Source organism: Tenrec ecaudatus, chromosome 6 (genome assembly GCF_050624435.1).
Source record: "Tenrec ecaudatus isolate mTenEca1 chromosome 6, mTenEca1.hap1, whole genome shotgun sequence".
Taxonomy (NCBI): Eukaryota; Metazoa; Chordata; class Mammalia; order Afrosoricida; family Tenrecidae; genus Tenrec; species Tenrec ecaudatus.
Genome location: NC_134535.1, coordinates 143,344,072 through 143,364,125, shown reverse-complemented (window position 1 = coordinate 143,364,125; position 20,054 = coordinate 143,344,072). Strand labels below are relative to the sequence as shown.

The following is a 20,054-nucleotide window of genomic DNA, read 5'->3' as shown; positions in this document are numbered from 1 at the left end:
CTAAAATGACTAATGTTGCATCACAAATATGACTTTACCATTGGCTCTTTCCCATAAAGGAGTTCACCTGCAGGCTGAATAGGAAGAAGACTAAAGGAGGTAACTTTTTTTTTTTTAGCTTTTTATTGTGAGTTTACATTTTTTGTTATCATTTTTGTGTGTAACAGCTTAAACGGCAGTGACTCCAGTATGACAGGCCAGACCTCAAGTGTCCAAGAGGGAGGCAGGCTGGATGGGATGTGTGTGGGCCTGCCACTGTGACACCCCCAACAAGCACTGCCAGACTGAAATATGTGCCCCAAGTCATCGGTCATCAAAGAGTAGCTGGATCTCTGCATCTCACGTGTAGTTGTCCGGCCAGCCAGCCCTGACTTTAAAACAAACAAACATTTTTGGCCTCTTCTCCTGGAGCAATGACTCAGACCTCATGAATTATTTCTCCAGACAGATTAGCCTGTGGGTGCTAGTTTTCAGCCTAGAGTGTGAAGAGTTAATTACTTTTTTTGTTTTGTTTTGAGTTGATTACTTTTATGGGGTAAAAAATATCATGTATTTTATCTCTGAATAATAACATCAAATATCGGGGGACTTCCGAAAGTTCATGGAAAATGAATGAAAGTCCCAGGAGCCTACGGTAGTGTGGACACCATTGTGGGCCCCGACCCCACATGCTGTTGCTGACTGATCCCCTCCTGAAGCCAGAGCCTGAGAACAGGCACATCAAGACTGGCTCTTCCTCCAGGCAGTGTCCAACCTGCTGCCCTTCTTCCATGGCCTCAGCTCCCCTGTGTTCACCTCCATTGTGTTAGTCTGGGTGGACTAGAGAAACAAATTCATAAACATATGTGCATAAGAGAGAACTTTAGATCAAAGAGCAATCGTACATTAAGAAAACATTACAGCCCAGTCCAGATCAAGTCCATAAGTTCAATATTAGCCTATATGTCCCATACCAATCTATAAATTCCTCTTCAGACTCATGCAACACATGCAATGATGCCAAATGCAGGAATGTTTGCACACCTGTGGGTGGAAAGTCTTCTGGATCCAGTGGTGGTGGAAGCATCTCCAGACTGACGAGGGTCTCCACGTGGCTCCTCCAGTTCCAGGGCTTTGGCTCCATTAGATTCGCTCCTTGTCATTAGGAATATGAAGCAGAGAGAGGGTGCAGTATGCATCTGGCCTCCAGTGCGCTATTTCCACAGCACCTCTAAATGAGGTCATCAAGTTGTGACATGATTGACAGGGTAGACGCTACCATTTTGCAAGTTGACAGGAGATTATGTAACTGCTATACTTATCAAGGCATTTAAGTGGAAATATCCTGAAAACCAAGGCTGGCCAAGTATGATACCAACCACACCAAATTCCGGAACCTGCAGAACATCCTGGAGGTGGACAAGGAGATGTACAGAGCTGAGTGGCCCAGAGTGGGGGCCACACTGCTGCTGATGTGGCTAAAATCAGGCATCTGCTTCATCCAAGCCTTTTTCCATAGCCTCTGTGATGGAGTGGGACAAAAATCACCCCAACCTGCTCTGCGTCAACGCCACCAAGGCCTCAAGAAGTACCACAGTACCATTGCTGGACCATGCCGAAGATCTTCCAGGCAGCACCATAGAAGGCCCTCTGCAGGTCCAACTTCCCTGAAGGTCCTCTCCGAAGGGCAGAATGTGACCGAGGAAGCATGCCTGGAGAAGACCTGCCTCTTCCTGGTCATCTACACAGCCACCATCAATGTCATCCATGAGATGTACACCGAGCTGAACTGCAAGCTGTAGCTGGGCCTCAGTTGCACCCAGACCCAGATCTGAGCAACTCTGTGAGTCAGGCCAGCCAGCGAGGCCAAGCCCTGGTTTTAAAACAAACATTTTTGGACTCTTATCCCTGGAACAATGAATCACACATTGGCCCCCTTCCCTGAATTGCCTCTGAACTTCACAATGGCCAGGACTGGCTGTGCACCTTCATATGAGCCGATGGGGTCAGAACTAGCTAACCGTTCTAATAAGTCAAGTCCGACGATGTTTTTGTTTTTGTTTGCTCCCTGCTGTTTCTGTTCTCCCCCCCAGCTCCCCATACAGAGTAAGACTGGGGGAAGGGCATAATACACCCCACCTTTCAGATAAGCAGATGTCCTTATGAGGCCGGAGGGGGGGGGGGTTTAAGGACCACAAGTCTGATTTGAAAGTATGCAGGACTTGTTTACTGTGGAATTTTAACAAGGACAGAGCAGAGTGGAGTGTGTGCTCCCGCTGTTGGTGCCAGAGTCTCCCAGCACCGCAAGTGTCCCTGCTGTATCCCAGGTCGCCTCAGGCTGCAAGGACTTTGATTTCATTTTCCATGAAATTTTGGAAGTCCCCTAATATTTATGAGATGTTATTCTTCAGGTATAAAATACATGAGATTCTGTACCCTATAAAGGGAATCAACTCTTAACAATATAGGCTGCAAACTAGCACCCACAGACTAATCTGTTGGTAAAAGCAATTCATGAGGTCTCCACAGTGTTGTTGTAACCTAAATGTTGTTAACATTTAAAAATTCAGACTTCACATGAGATGTAGAGATCCAGCTACTCCTGGATGACTGACCCCCAGCAGCTCCTTCTAACATCTGTTTGGCAAATGTTTGTTTGTTTGTTTTTAATAGCTGAAGCCAGCCAGCCATACATGGATGGAACCAAGTATGGACGTGAAAGCGATCAGATGGTCCCAGATAACAGCGGTCCTTGCATCTTTTCTGCATCATGATCTTTTCATACACCACTTTCCCACCTAAAAAACTTACCTGCCACAGGTGTTCTCCAGAGGGGCTAGGAAGAACCTTTCTGTGTCTGAATCCCAACACCTCACTGCCTTAACCGCTGCCCAGCACCACCAAGAACTGCATGTTTCATGTTGTTGGGGTGAACAAGGAATTCCCCCAAAGAATGTTGGTGTGTGTTGTTTTAGAAAAGAAAGAAAGAAAAACCCAATGAGGAACGATTGGTAAATTTTATGCAGACACGAAATGATCCTTAATAAAGAAATCTATTTTGGAACCAAAAAAAAAAAAAAAAAGGAATTAATAGATGACAGAATTTTCCCATGAACTTGTTGAACTCTTCTCATGTCTTGGACCTTCCAGAAAGGGCAAGGAAGTCATGTTACTTAGAAATGCCTTATGAAACTCGTTCGTGTCTTCCTGCCCACCCACACTAGCTGGAATAATTTATTAGCCCCAGTAGTCTCAGCAGAGTCATCGATCCAGTAAGCAAGGTAAGCATAGGGCTTGCTTACTACTCTGTAGTGAACAATCTCACATGGGCGTCACACGGTTTTCACCACAAATGTGGGGGAACATGAAAGTATTCACTGCAGATTAGTAAGGAATCACAAATAAGTGAGTTATAACAAATATAAGAGGGAAGAAAATATTCTGTATGTGTGATAAAATTTTATGTCAACTTGGCTGGACTGAGATTACCATTGGTTTGGAAATTAGGACTTTGTAATAAGATCTGCTATTAGCAGCCAAGCTGTTGAAAGGAAATTTCTTTTGGGTGTTTGGCCTGCTTTTAATATAAGCGGGTGCTATGGAAAAACTTGCTTGATTTTTGCTGGTTCTGAATCCTGCATATGACTTGTCCTCTAACCTGTAGTTCTTAGGACTTTAGCCAGTGGCCTGCTGTGTTACCTGCCAACCCTGGGAGTCATCCATCAGTAGTCTGCCATCTTACCTGCTGACCTTGGATTCATTTGCCATGGATCCAGGAGTCTACCATCTGACCTGCTGACCTTGGATTCATTTGCCATGGATCCAGGAGTCTACCATCTGACCTGCTGATATTGAGTTCATCATCCCTTGCTGATGAACTCTTACAAGTCAAGAGAAGCCTCTCGCCCCACGGTTCACAACCTGTGAGTCGCGACCCCTTTGGGGGGTCAAACAACCCTTTCACAGGGGTTGCCCAATTCATAACAATAGCAAAATTATATTTATGAAGTAGCAATGAAAATAATTTTATGGTTTGGGAGTCACCACAACATGAGGAACTGTATGAAAGGGTTATAGCATTAGGAAGATTGAGAACCACTCCAAGTCTGACATTTGACCCCCAGACTTAGAACTTGCCTGGCTCTACAATTGTGTAAGCCATTTCTGTTATTTTATACACACACACACACACACACACACACACACATGCTTGGTTTTGCTGCTCTAGAGAACCCAGCCTGGGAGACCATGGTTTATTTTACTTGGTACTCATTCCAATCGAGGATTATAAATTTATTAAAATATGCTTTCTGAGCTGATGGTGCCTGGCTATCAAAAGAGATAGTGTCTGGGGTCTTAAAGGCTTGAAGGTGAGCAAGCGGCCATCTAGCTCAGAAGCAAATAAGCCCACATGGAAGAAGCACACCGGCCAGTGCGATCACGAGGTGCCCAAGGGACCAGGTATAAGGCATCATGCAAAAAAAAAAAAAAAGATATAAGTGTGTGTATGTATGTGTATATATGTGTATATGTATATATGTATATATATCATATTAAATGAAGGGGGAAGTGCAGAGTGGAGACCCAAGGCCCAAGTGTCGGCCAATGGAGATCCCCTCATAGAGGGGTTTAGGAGAGGAGATGGGTTAATTAGGGTGTGAGGTAGTATCAATGAAGAACACAGCTTTCCCCCAGATCCTGGATGCTTCCTCCCCCCAACTACCATGATCCGAATTCTACCTTGCAGGGCTGGATAGGACAGAGGCTGTACACTGGTACATATGAGGGCTGGAGGTACAGGGAATCCAGGGTGGATGATACCTTCAGGACCAAGGGTGTGAGGGACAATGCTGGGAGAGTGGAGGGTGAGTGGGTTGGAAATGGGGAACTGATTACAAGGATCCACATGTGACCTCTTCCCTGGGAGAGGGACAGCAGAGAAGGGGGGAAGGGAGACTCTGGATAGAGCAAGATATGACAAAATAACGATGTATAAATTACCAAGGGCACATGAGGGAGGGGGGAATGGGAGCAAATGCTTTGAGAATGATTGGGGCAGGGAATGTATGGATGTGCTTTATACAATTGATGTATGTATATGTATGGATTGTGGTAAGAGTTGTATGAGTCCCTAATAAAATGTAAAAAAAGAAAAGAGGAGAAAAAATGATTAGGGCAAAGACTGTACAGATGTGCTTTATACAATTGATGTATGTATATGTATGAACTGTGATAAGAATTGTATGAGCCCCAATAAATTGTTAAAAAAAAATAAAAACGCATGCAGCAGTGCCTAGGGGGAAAAAATGCTTTCTGTAAGAAAGTGTTGTGGGCTTGGAGAGAGACAAATGCCAGCCATTTCTAATAGATGACAGTGGGAACCCAAAATGTATTTGCAGGGTCGCTACATGGATTAAGCGTCTGATCATAGCTGTGAATAGCCTTGCTGTGAGACGGAGACTATCATAAACAATCATGGCAGATATAATTAGGGTAAAATGTAATCTGATATGATCTCCCTTTTGACCCATGTTAAATTTGTTCTAATTTTTAATACTCCCTGCTTTTTTTCTCAAGTTTTTTCTCTGGTTTTGGTTAATCTCTCTCTCTCTTTTTTTTTTTTCCTGTATTTTTCCAGTATATGAAGTCTGGGATGGATGAAGCTAGAGAGAGTAACTGGATTAGGGGCTCATTGGGGGCACGGAAAGCAGGGGTGGGGGTGGGTTTGGAGGGAAATGAGGAGTTATAACAAATATAAGAGGGAAGAAAATATTTTGTAACTGATTGTAGATGGTTGTACAACTCTTTTTAATATGACCGAACTATGGACCTACATATGTGAATATAAAAATGCCAGCCATTCCTATGCAGAGTCCTTGATGTGACAAAAGGGAAACTATTCACTATAGATTAGTAAGTAAGCACAAGTAAGCCAATGTTTACCTTGCTTATAGGATAGGGTAATCAATCAATAAAAAATGACACCTCATTTTCATTTTATTTTCTAAAATTTAATTCTCAACTTCTTGATAATATGGCAGTCTAGGCAGACACTACAAAGACCTACAACAAAGACAAGAGAGACCAAATAAAACATATAATAGATGATAATTCTAGAATCATGAATTTCAGAGGAAAGGATAAAGAAGTATATTGAATACCAACTAGAAGAAGCCAAACAAAAGTAGCCAGAGAAGAGACAGATGGGTGAATTGTTGGTTGGCCTGGTACAACCCCCTTAAACTTTTGCAAGCAGTATTCCATCAAGACTGCAGCCAAGAAAAACACACACAAAGGTGGGATCTTCCTTTGCTCCCAACACCCTTGGGGTGACCAGAAGGATGTCCAGCCCCCACCCTCATCCACCCAGTGGCTGGTGACACTTCTATCCCTGCTCTGCCTGAGGTTGGAGCTGTACCCTCATAGATCAGGCTTCTGGTTCATCAGTCCCCACATCTGGAGGCCACCTCATTAGACCCACACAAAACAAGCAATTCTGTTCTCCAGTCACTCCTGGGCAGAAAAGAATTCCTTCCAGAAAGCTGATGGTGCCCGGCTATCAAAAGAGCTAGCATCTGGGGTCTTAAAGGCTTGTAGGTAAACAAGCGACCATCTAGCTCAGAAGCAACAAAGCCCACATGGAAGAAGCACACCAGCCTGTGTGACCACGAGGTATCAAAGGGATCAGGTATCAGGCATCATCAGAACAAAAAATCATATCATCATGAATGAAGGAGAGTGCAGAGTGGAGACCCAAAGCCAATATGTAGGCAACTGTGCACCCCCTTACGGAAGGGTCGCAGGGAGGAGAGGAGCCAGTCAGGGTACAGTGTAGCAACAATGAAATAACTTTCCTCTAGTTCCTAAATTCTTCCTCCTCGCCACCCCCAGTCCATCCCACCCCCCACTATCATGATCCCAATTCTAACTTACAAATCTGGCTAGACCAGAGGATGTACACTGGTACAGATAGGAAGTGGAAACACAGGGAATCCAGGGCAGATGATCCCTTTAGGACCAGTGGTGTGAGCAGCGATGCTGGGAGGGAAGAAGGAGGGTGGGTTGGAAAGAGGGAACCAATTACAAGGATCTACATGTGACCTCCTCTCTGGGGGATGGACAACAGAAAAGTGGGTTAAGGGGGACGTCTGACAGGGTAAGATATGACAAAATAATCATTTATAAATTATTAAGGGTTCATGAGGGAAGGGAGTCAGGGAGGGAGGATGAAAATGAGCTGGTGCCAGGGGCTTAAGTGGACAGCAAATGTTTTGAGAATGATGAGGGCAATGAATGTATAAATCTGCTTTACACAATTGATGTATGTATGGATTGTGATAAAAGAGTTGTATAAGCTCCTAATAAAAATGATTAAGAAAGAAAGAAAAGAGTTGTATGAGTCCCAAATAAAATGATTAAAATAAAAAAAGAATTTCTTCCATAGCTAGTTACTCTTCCCCTCACTGTCCTCTGTGCTCAAACGAGTTCCTTCGAGGAGCATGCACCCTGATCTCAGCCACTCTCTGAGGCAGTACACAGTACTGGATCAGGTGCCCTGACCTTAGACAACAGATAAACTAGGACCACGTATCTCAGCCTTTCAAATGTCCCACCGCATTCACATCCCTAAAGTTTCTTGGTTGGCAGGGCTTGCAGCCCCATAGTAGAGGTCCTGCCCCTCATATTTTATTCCTCTCTGAGGCCTATCGCTCCCCAGACTCCTCTTTTCTTAGTTTGTTTTGTTTGTTTGCCTTCCCTTGTTTTTTAATCCTTTTCCTGTTTTCATTTCTTTTCATATTTCTTTTATTTTTCCCACTCTCTTGCCTGTTTTTCTTTACTAGTCTCTTTTCCCTAGTTTTGTTTATTGTAATTTTCTTTTTTTTCTTCTCTCCCTTTTAGTTATTAACTAACTAAAATTCTTTTTTCTTACTGTAATACCTGCTTCACTGTGTCCCTACGACCCATTTGTTTTTAACCATTATTTTCATTTGGGCTCTGCTGTTTGCTTTCGCCTGTAAGTTTGTTCCTTGTCCCACCTCACCAATCATAGCAACTGCAGCTGTGCCCACAAATCCCAGCAGCACTTGTCCTTCCTGCAGCCCAACCTACCTGGGATGAGGGCCCCTACCTGCTCTTTTACCACTTGATTATTGACAGGAGTCAACATGAGTGAAATCCACCCTCAACTCTATGTCACGCAGACAGCAAATAGAGAACCGTGCACCCCCTCAGATTCTATATCATACCCACCAGGAGATAGGTAGTTAATGCCAAGGTACAATCATCTATCAAATATAAATAAAACATTACCACAATGTTTTGGAAGCAACAGGCAATTTCAATTCACATGAAGAAACAAGATAAACTGGTTCAAAAAAGTGACTAAAATACAGAGCCACGCATTCCAGGACGCACACCTTCTCAACACGACCGCTGAAGTAAAGTGGGTGCCTAAGCAAATGTGGTGAAGAAAGCTGATGGTGCCCGGCTATCAAAAGATACAGCATCTGGGGTCTTAAAGGCTTGAAGGTAAACAAGCAGACATCTAGCTGAGAAGCAACAAAGCCCACATGCAAGAAGCACACCAGCCTGTGTGATCATGAGGTGTCAAAGGGATCAGGTATCAGGCATTTTCAGAACAAAAAAAACATATCATTGTAGTGCAGAGTGGAGACTCAAAGCCCATTGGTAGGCAACTGGACACCCTCTTACTGAAGGCTTGTGGGGAGGATATGAGCCAGTCAGGGTGCAGGGTAACAGCGATGAAACATACAACTTTCCTCTGGTTCCTAAATACTTTCTTCTCCCCCACTATCATGATCCCAATTCTACCTTACAAATCTGTCTAGACCAGAGGATGTACACTGGTACAGATAGCAACTGGAAACAGAGGGAATCCAGGACAGATGACCCCTTCAGGACCAGTGGTGACAGTGGCGATGCCTGGAGGGTGGAGGGAATGTGGGGTGGAAAGGGGGAACTGATTACAAGAATCTACATATAGCCTCCTCCCGGGGGGATGGACAGCAGAGAGGAGGGTGGGGGGAGAATCGGACAGTGTAACATTTGACAAAATAATAATAAGTTATGAATTATGAAGGGTTCATGTGCCAAGAATTAAAAAAAAGATTCCCATGTATTGAGAGAAAGATCTACAAACATAAGGCAAACACAGAAAAAACAAACTTTAGAAGAATTCAGGAAAACAATACAAGAACAAACTGACAAAGTGTATGAGAAATTGGAAAGCATACCAGAACAGCAAACAAACATGAAGATTAATAATACACAACTCACTGCCATATAGTTGATGCCTACTCATAGCCACCCAATGCGACAGAGGAGAACTGTCCTTGTGGGTTTCTGAAACTGTAACTATACAGGAATACAAACCCAATTTTTCTCCTGAGGAACATCTCTGGTCTTCAAACTGCTGACCTTGCTGATTACAGCTCCAACATAGATAATACACGGAAAGGGCAAGAGAGTAGAACTGAATCAGTGGAAAGCTGAACTGTTGAGTCTGAAGACCAACTTCTTAATAGTAATCTACTAGAGGAAAAATCATTTAAAAAGAACAAAAAATCAGAATAGTCTTAAGAATTATGTGAGCAACCATCTAAATAAAGGATCAACTAAGTCCACATGGAAGAAGCACTCCAGCCTGTGTGATCCAAGGATTATAAATTACAAAATCCAAATCCAAAGGAGGGAAAAGTATCAGAGCTTAAATTGTGAACAGTCAATTTTGAACACTCAATTTGCAGGACACTATGGATATCAGTGGGAGCCCCAAATCCATTTGGTGGATCCATGCATAGACTAGGCCTCTGGTGGTTCTCCTCCAACCACAGTCAAGGGCACGTGAATAACTTTGCTATCAGACAGAGACTATTATCAACTCAATTATGGCAGATGTAATTAGTTTAAATGTGATACCCGGTCATTTGCTCTCATTTTTGACCCATTTTGTATTTGTTCCAGTTTTCAATATTTCCTACTTTCTTTTAAAAAAATATTGGCTGGTATTTTTTTGGCTTTGTATGTTTTCCAGTGTAAGAAGCAGAGGAGGGGTGGATGTACAGAGATAATAACTGGTATAATGGCTTATTGGGAATCTGGTGGAGGGAGGGGAAGTTGGAGGGAGATGGGAGCAAATAATGAATACAGGAGATAGGAGGATGTTCTAGAACTGATTGTGGTGATGTATATACATCTCTTTTTAAATACAACTGAACTCTGAAAGGGTATGATATGTGAATTTCATCTTAATAAAACTATTGGAAACATAAATAGAAAGTTTAAAATATATGTGTGGAACATCATCAGAAGAATAATTTACATTTGATCAGAATTCAAGGACAGGAAGAAGGAAGAAAAAGGGAATAAACAAGCCAGAAAACAGAACAACGGACGACAATTCCGGGGGACATTGGAGAGGGGAAGGTGGGGGAAAGAAAGTGGGTGTTAAGAAACCCAGGGACAAGGGAACAATGAGTGACTGAAAATCGATGGCAAGGAGGATGTAGAAGGTCTGATAGGGCTTGATCAAGGGCAATGTATCCGAGAGGAATTACTGAGACCTAAATGAAGGCTGAACATGATAGTGGAACAAGAGGAAAGTAAAAGGAAATAGAGGAAAGAACTCGGAGGCAAAGGGCATTTATAGAGATCTAAACACAGGCATGTATGTATATAAATATATATGATGATGGGGAAATCTATGTGCATGTATTTATAGGTTTTGTATTAAGGAAGTAGATGGACATTGGGCTTCTACTCAAGTAGTCCCTCAACACAAGAAGACTTTGTTCTAATAATTCGGCACTCTGAGATGCTTACCTTCTGACAAGATTGCTGAAGACAAATGGGTACATAAGCAAATGTGGTGAAGAAAGCTGGTGGTGCCTGGCTATCAAAAGATATAGTGTCTAGGGTCATAAATGATCAATAAACAAGCGGCCACCTAGCTGAGAAACAACAAAGCCCATATGGAATAAGTACACCAACCTGTGTGATCATGAGGTGTCAATGGAGTCAGGTATCAAAACCCAGAGCAAAAAAAATCATAATGTGAATGAGGCAGGGGCGGAGGGGTGTGGAGTTGAGTTAGTTTATTGTGCCAACCTGGCCCATAACCACACTAGGGTTAATTGAAGGGTGGAGAGATAAATGATTCAGTGAGCCTCACCTTTCTAATTCTCGGGTCTCTTGATTTCTGATGGTTGAACCAGGGTGCAGTTGCCTTAGCCAGTTCTCTGCTTTAGCTGGCAAGGCTCACTTCCTGCAAGACATCCCTGAGGAGAAGCCACATGGACCTACCCCGATGCAGCCTTGGGTGCTGGAACAGCCGTGTGGAGACCCTTGCCAGCGCTGAGATGTTTATACATTCACTGACTCAGCTTTCCTCCTGTAGTCAGCATCATTGCATCTGCTTTGTGAGGTGGAGGAGGACTTTGTGGATTGGCGTTGGACATATGGGTTGATGAGTTAATGTTGGATTTATGGGCTTGGGCAGCAGTGGGTTGGTATGTGCTCTTGATGCACACTTAACCTTTATGTAAAACTCTCTCTTATACATGAGTTTCTGTGGAGTTGTTTCTCTAAAGTACCTAGATTAATACAGGAGTGTAGGCCCAAACCAATCTGTAAGCAATTGGACATCCCCTTACAGAAGGGTCATGGGGAGAAGACAGGACACTCAGGGTACAGTATAGCACCGATGAAACATACAGCTTCCTTCTGGTTCTTTAATGCTTCCTACCCACCAAAATCATGACCCTAATTCTACCTTACAAATCTGGCTAGACCAGATCATGTACATGGGTGCGGAAAAGAGCTGGAAACACAGGGAATCTAGGACAGATAACTCCTCGGGATTGATGATGAGAGTAGCTATACCAGGAAGGTAAGGGGAAGGTTGGGGGAGAAAGGCAGAACCGATCACAATGACCTACCTATAGCCCCTCCCAGGGGGATGGAGAACAGACAAGGAGGTAAAGGGAGACACTGGACAGTGCAAGACATGAAACAATAATAATGATTTATAAATGATCAAGGGTTCATGAGGGACGGGGAGCGGGTAAATGAGCTGATAGCAAGGCTCACGTAGAGAGAAAATGCTTTGAGAATGATGATGGCAACCTATTTACAAATGTGCTTGACACAATGGATGGATGTATGGATTGTGATAAGAGTTGTATGAGCCCCCAAAAAATGATTTTTTTTAATTGTCAAAGGGTTGTTGAAGGAAAACTTTTCTAAATTATGAAAGACTTCAAGGTGTGCATTCAATATGCTGAATGAATCCCAACCAGGGCAGATCCTAAAGGAAAATCACCAAGGCATATCAGAATCACACTTTCCAAAACCAAAGAATCCAGAATGCCGCTCAGGAAGAGAGAAATGTTGCCTAAAAGGGGAACAATTAAGACTAAATTCTAGCACCTTGGCAGAAACTGTGTAGTCAAGAAGGCATGGGAATGACAAATACTAACCAAAGAATTATATACCAAGCAAAACTGTCCCTCGAATAAGCTGGTGAAATTAGGACATTTCCAGATAAAGTGAAATTAAAGAAATTTTTGAAATCCAGATCAACCGTACAAGAAACACTAAAAGAAATTCTTCAGATTGAAAACCAACAACAGTTAACAACAACCTGATATTACATTATATGACAACGCCACTTAGTGGTCCACTCAGAAAGATCCAAAGTAAAACTAACCTATAAGACTTAAAATAGAAAACCAGAAATATCTATTTGTAATGAAGACAATTGCAAAAGAATAAGGGAGAATAATGTAGTTACAAAACTTGCCATTGGAGAAGTCAAGCAGATTTCAAGAACGTGGGTGAAGGGGAAGGCAATATACAGTGAGAAAGAAGGTGACAAAAAAAGATGGAGCCAACAAACAAACAAATCTTAGTGTTGAGAATGAGGGGGGCTGAAGCAGAGAGCCAAACAGGAAGGGATAAGTCAACCACTGGAGTAAAGCTCCAATGAGGCACGTAATATTCCTTTGGTTCAGCGGTTCTCAACCTGTATGTTGTGGGGGTCGACCGACCCTTTCACAGGGGTCGCCCAATTCACAGCAGTAGCAAAATTATTGTTATGAAGTGGCAACGAAAATACTTTTAGAAATGGCTTACACAATTGCTACTGTTTTTTGTTTGTTTGTTCATTTGAAGTCTTCTGATGTCTGTTTCTCTTCACCAAAAGAGTAGTAGCAAGAGAGCCCACAGCCTGGGAGAGGATTTTTAGCAGTGACACAACAGACAAAGGGCTTATTACTAAAATCTACAATATCCTCCTAGCCTGTAAAAAGAAAAAAAAAAAACCAGTTAACCCCCTGAGGAAGTGGGCGAAAGACCTGAACAGAAGTTTCACTAGGGAGGAGATCCGAATGACCAATAAACATATGAGAAAATACTCTTGATCATTAGCCATCAGAGAAATTCAAATTAAAACAACTATGAGATACCACCTAACACCCTTGAGAATAGCCCCAAGTCAGAAAATCAGAGAGCAACAAATGTTGGAGGGGATGTGTGAGATAGGCACTCTCCTCCACTGTTGGTGGTCTTGTAGATACATTCAGCCACTGTGGAAAGCCATCTGGAGATATTTAAAGCAAATGGAAATTGAGCTACCTTACAACCCAGCTATCCCTCTACTGGGCATCTACCCAGAAGAGGTCAGAAACAGACCAACACCAGTCGGCTGCACTCCAATGTTTATTGTGGCACAATTCACAATCACAAGGAATTGGAAACAACCCAAAGTTCCATCGATAGATGAGTGGATTTGAAAACCTGCACATACACATAATGGAGTACTAAATCTAAAGCATCATGAAAAAGCACTGATGCATGAAGCACATCCTCTCGGGGGAAGAGTTGGAGGAAATGATGCTAAGTGATGTTAGCCATTCACAAAAGGCCAAGTACAACATGAGTCCCCTGGGGTAAGTATAACCAGCACAGTACGTAGAGAAGAAAAGCCACTTACCTCACATTATACAGGTTGATATACAAGCAATCGGGCGGGGGCCAAACCCAACGATGTACATTGTCATTCCAACACAAAAAAAAAACGAAAAGAGGGTGGGGAGAGGGAGACATAGCACTGGTGGAGCAGGACACTAACCCACTCAGAGGAAGGCTATTGTTTATGTCTCCACAGAAATGGGAGTGTGCATGCACGCCACACCACAGCGCACCAAACACTGAGGCAACGTAACCCCATGGAGCAACTCATGAACAGAGTGGGCTGCAGGGCCTGCCCCAATCAGAGCCAAACGCACCCCTTCCCTGAAAGTAGGTACCACAGAAGACAACCCTAAACCTACAGGCTGGGCAGAGGGGCCGGCCTGCCACGGCCACACGGAAGCAAACCCAGAAGGAAAACAGAATAATGAGGGTCTCTAGACCCCGTATTGGCATATCAAGCCCTGAGGACAACATCCCTGGCACAGAGAGAACTGTGGGGTCGAGACATGATGTCCCCTCGCTGGAGCATGCTGGGACACATGGTGGGGAGTGAGTCTGGTCTGAATCCCCCACAGCGGGGCGAACCAAGAAGAGAACCTAACAGATCAGCAATGGGAACAAAACAAAGGAACAAAACCCCTGAGGAGCCCCCAAAATAGACTTCAGGTTAGGAGGGCAGTTCCCCCAAACCCCCAAGACTGGTGGGTAGATAGTCATAAAGGTCAGTGGACTGACCTGGAACTATGTATGCTTTATCGGTTTATTTGTTAGTTGTTTGTTTTTATTTTACCTCCTCCCGACACACGCGCCTGTTTATTCAATTTTTTTGTTTTGTCTCCATTATCGAAGCTGTAATTCTTTATGGAAGCAGAAAGCCTGACCGTTTTCCTGCAGAACAGATGGCGTGTTGGAACTGCTGACCTTGTGGTTAGCAGCCCAATGTATAACCCACCGCACCACCAGACTCCTTAAACAGTCACCCAATTCACAACAAAAAGTTAAATAGGAACAATAAAAACAAAACCCAGTTCTCATAATACTAACTAGTACCAACAGGGCAGGCCTCATCTTTACAGGTTTACCGGCAGCCTCCAAGACTTCATCTGGTTTTTTCCAGCATGTGAAACAACTAAAGCTTGCAAGGGGTTCACTCCAGTTTGACGCCCTGCTGGAACTTGGCCTTCCCGCCCCAGGTAGACTGCGTTCCGATCTACATGTTTGGCAGTTCCACGTGATCCTTACTGCTGTGGAAAGACATTTTCGGCACTGGTTTGAACCAGGCTGAGCTAGTTCCTTAAGCCCTGGACAAAGAAGGGCAGCTTTTACTAACGACATCAGTGATGCTGGAAGAGCAGAGTTTAATTAATTTTTTGATTAAGGAAAATCTTTACAGACAATATTCAAGTGGGCTCTTAAAAATGAGAGGTTCTCTCTCTCTCTCTCTCTTTCTTTTTTTGAAACTTGTCCTATTTAGGCTTGGAATGTCCAGGGGATTAGCATGTAAGAGTGGAATTTTTCAGCTTTAGATCAGATTCTAATCTGCCCCCAAATGGTCAAGGACCCCCCCACATCATTAACGGGGCCTGGGTGAGCCTTTAGAATTAGTCACAGTTGTCAAGCAAGAAAGCAATTCCCTTTCAGAATGATTGAGGGTCAGAGGGAATTGCTTGCCCACCTCTTGATCTGGGCCTCCTCGTTTTCTGTTTGCTGAGGGAGATGAAGGGAAATGGAAAGCTGATCAGAGAAATTCTTCCCAAATGTCATTTTGGCACCTCTACAGGGTAACATTAGGAGCTCTGAACCTACTGCTTAGGGGAAAAGTGAAGGCAAAAGGCTATTAGGAAGGAGGGAAGGTCATTTGTCGGGAGGCGCTGAGAAAAGGTTCACCTATATTGATACCTCTGGGGAGAGGTGCTTGTTTGTTCCTTTCATGCAATGCAAACTTCGGGTTTGTTAGGGGGAAAATGGTTTCATTTATTTACCTTTAGATGGCTTGGCAAGGATGACTCTTTCATCTCTTCAGTAGTTATTTTTAAAAGGCAATGAAGGGGAAGTGGAGTGTTGGCATGAGATTGTCTAGAATTAAAGCCTTATACATTTTAGTTGTATGATCTTTTATGCGAGAATTTTCGTCTTCTCTTAAGGTTGTCGTGAGCTGGGAATGATACAGAGACGAAGGGTTTCACAGCATGCTTGGTACTCAGAGAAGTTCCTACAGGTGTGATTTTTTCAAGGCAGAGGCACAGGGACTACTCTCAGGTCGTCCTGTTCGGCTGTAGGCTTACAGCCACAAGACAGCGAGCATGTGGACTGAGGGGCACCATAGAAAAGCATTTGTTTGACCTCAGCACCAGATGTTCAAAGTGAAAAAGAGCTGGCATGATGGATTCCCAAGCCCTTGTTCTACTTGATTTTGTTAACAGACTGAAAGACTATGTGTCTCATGCCCCACACAGTTCTCCTTAGGGGACAATGAGATCTAGCTGTCGCTAAGAATATTGTGGATTCCTGACATGGTTTCCTCTGTAACCCACCTCACAGAGAGCTGTAAGCCATGAAAACGTCGCTCGTGAGAATACCAGCAATGAAAAAGAAAAGAGAAGGGGCATGTAGCCATTAAGCCGGCTAATTCTGTGGTGGGTTGTTTGATTTTCAGCGTGAACTGGTAGTTTTCCATTGTTGAACTGTTTTCTAGGTGGTTGTGCTTAGTCATTGCAATGCTTCTCATTTCATCCTTCTCCGAGATTGTTGGTCCAGAATCATGACACAGATGTGAAAACAAGAGGAAGCCCCAAGGAGAATAGAGTTTGTCTTCACCATTATCGCCATGCTTTAGCCCATCGTGGGGGACCAGATTCGTAGGGATTCTGGTGGCAGCACCAAGTGCCAGAAAGTGGGTTCTGACTCGTGCCTCCATGGCCCCCCATCTCCCTCTCCTGCCCCGTGAGTGTAGAGTAGAGCTGCCACCCAGCAGGTTTTCAAGGCTGTGTGACCTGCCTGTGGTTGGGTTTTGAACCTCCAGCCTCTCATTGTCAAACTGCTGATGTCACTTAGGGACTCCTAGAGATGGGTGGTGGTGGGTTTTATTTAGCAGGGAAGTTCTCTAATTATGATCGGGACACTCCTGGGGCTTGTTAATGCCCTCATCGGGTCTTTGAGTCAGCCAACTTTTACAGCCTACTGTTTTCATAATAATGTCAAGATACTATTTGTCTTTTTCTCATTATCCCTTGGTATTTTCCAGACTCTACATGATGTTTATAGCATGCAAATATGAGCACATATATTTTTATGTCTTAAAACTTCTCCACCTGAATTTTGAATATGAAAGAGGTCTCTAGCTACAGCTCACTTACCCAAGCGCTTGGGGCAGCACGGGGGCTGGGGAGGGAGTGGGTGTCACTTTGTGCAAAGGGGTCTTGACACCACAAAGTGTGTGAACTGTTGATAGAGGAGAAAACAAAGGCTGAATCTGTCTTGGGAGATAAGCAGCAGCCATGTCCACCTCCGCTGAAGACACTCACGAGATGGAGGGGTTAAATGTCCACAAGATATCAAGTGGACTGTTAGAATCACTTAGAATGAAATCATGTGCATTTTGGGAAAGTCTGGTGGTGCCATGGGCTAAATCTTGAGCTACTGTCTGCAAGATCCATGGTTCAAAGCCACCAACTGCTCCTGGGGAGAAAGACTCGACTCTCTGCTCCCTTGGATTTACAGTCTCCGAAACTCTCTGAAGCAATCCCACTCCACCCTAGAGCATTGTATTTAGTCAGAACCTGCTTTATAGCAGTAGTTATGGGTATTAAATACAAAGGTCAATCCCCCGCCCCCTTGCCTTAAGTAAAGCCCCTCCGCGATTGGTGAAGCTATGCACCTTGGAAAGGTCAGGAGAAGAACCCTCCGAGAGACGTCCCTGCCACGGGTTGTCCTGTTTTTCACAGAGGTAGCAGTAATGGGCTCATGGCCTCTGAAATGTAATTGTTTAGGGAATGTTATTGTTAACTGCCATCCGTCAGCTCCAAGTCATAGCAGCCCCTGACCAACAGAACGAAACACACCAGCCTCACAATCATAGTTGTGTTTGAGCCCATCCTGGCAGCCATTGTGTTGATCCATCATCCTTTTGTTTTCCGCTGACCTGCTACTTTAGCAAGCATGATGTCCATAAGCAACCACGTAGTCAGAACCATTTGGCTGCAGAAGGGCTCCCACAAAGGAGGTTGTGTTAGTGCATGCGATCGTTCCATAATCTGGTGTCAATTTGGGACTTGAGAGGATTAAGAATGAAGGGATGGAGTCTAGTCTGTCAATTGGGTCATCGCCAATGAGACCTCTGTGTGGACATGGACTTCTCCTGAGAATTCTGGGAACTCCTGGATTTCCTCCTTGGAGGAGAGAGAGACTCTCTCTATCTCTATCTACGCAGACTGCCTGGAGAGATGCTCTACTGACAAGATGCATGACAGTACGCCCTGGAAGCTGGAGAAGCCAAATGGACCTACCTTGATGCAACCAGACCTCTGGAGCCAGAGAAGCCACATAGAGACTCTTGCCAGTGCCAAGATGCTCACAACGCCACTGATTCCACAAGACTTCAAACCCACTAGCCGGTGATCCTCTTGCATTTGGCATCATTGTATATATTTTATGAATCTGAAGAGGAATTTATAGATTGGCATCGGACATATGGAATAATATTGGACTTAGGGACTTGATCTGGACTGGGCTGGGACATTTTCTCAATATTTAATTACTCTTATATATAAGCCTCTTTCTTATATACACATGAGTGTCTATGAATTTGTTTCTCTAGTCTACCCAGACTACAGTGCATGTAGTCTAATGTAAGATCCCCCACTGCTGCTAATGTCATCAACACCCAATCCCCTCAGATTATGGCTGTACTAGAAAACACTGAGAAATTTCAGAGTGCTAGTTTAATGACACATTCCATTTTTCCCTGGACTTGTGTCTCCATTGTGCTGTAAACTGTGGTTGCTGTACCTCTGCCTGGCTCTTTGCGTGGCACAAATACGTAAACTCTGGGCTGCTGACTCAGAGCTTGGCAGTTTGGATAGACCTAGAGCCACCTCCAAAGAAAGTCCTAGCAACCAGCTTTCTAAAGATCCCTGTCATAGACCATTTGTGGGGCCCAATGCTATGCTGAGGTCATCGTGAGCTAGGATCAACTCCACAGAACTAGTTTGCTTTTGAGTCTCTTAAGGTTTGGGGCACTATGATAGATATTTTTGTACATGATCTAATTTAATCTGCGAGGCCCTCTTGAGAGGGACCTGGTATTTTTGGTCCGCGTTCCCAGTGTTCACTTAGGAAACTAGCACTCAGATTAATTGCAAAGTGCCAAGGTGACATATGGAATGAGGCAGAACCAGGGCTTGTGGTTTCTGTAGCTCAAAGTTCACTGGTCTCTCCCCTGTATCATGGGACACTCCGTTTTATTGTGAGTTTAGGGTGTGGACCAGTGGATTGAAAAGGGTCTGTTAATAGGTCAGTGAGGGCCTCCAGGACAGTGGATCTCAACCTTCCTGCTGCCGCGACCCTTTAATACAGTTCCTCATGTTGTGGTGACCCCCAACCATACAATTATTTCTGTTGCTATTTCATAACTGTAATTTTGCTTCTGTTATGAATCAGGTGACCCCTGTCACCCCCTCCCTCCCCAAAGGGGTCACGGCCCACAGGTTGAGAACCACTGCTCTAGGAGGAGACCAGTGAGCAGGAGGTGGAAGGATTAGTGATCAGCATGCAGACTCTGGAGCCAAACAGTCTGGGTTTAGATTCTCGGTCCACCATTGACTGCATCTGCAACTTGGGGCAAGTTCCTGAATGTCTTTGTTCTTCACAGCTTGATAATTAAACAGAAGGACTTTCAAAAAGGTGGAATGGAGGCAGACTTAAAACAGCGGAAAGCTGCTCTGACTGTAACCCTCTCACCTACTTTAAGTCCACTCCAGACTTTGAAGGGCCCAGCTTAGTCATTGCAATCTTTATTAACATGGTAATGAGATCGCTATCCAAAGTCAAAACGGCACGTTTTTTTGTGACGCCTCTTTTCATCA

General features: G+C 44.0%; 1 pseudogene; it reads left to right on the top strand.

Annotated features, from left to right (window-relative positions):
• The first annotated feature begins 668 nt into the window (after positions 1 to 668).
• On the top strand, positions 669 to 1,781 carry LOC142451694 (glycolipid transfer protein pseudogene; annotated as a pseudogene).
• Positions 1,782 to 20,054: the final 18,273 nt, after the last annotated feature.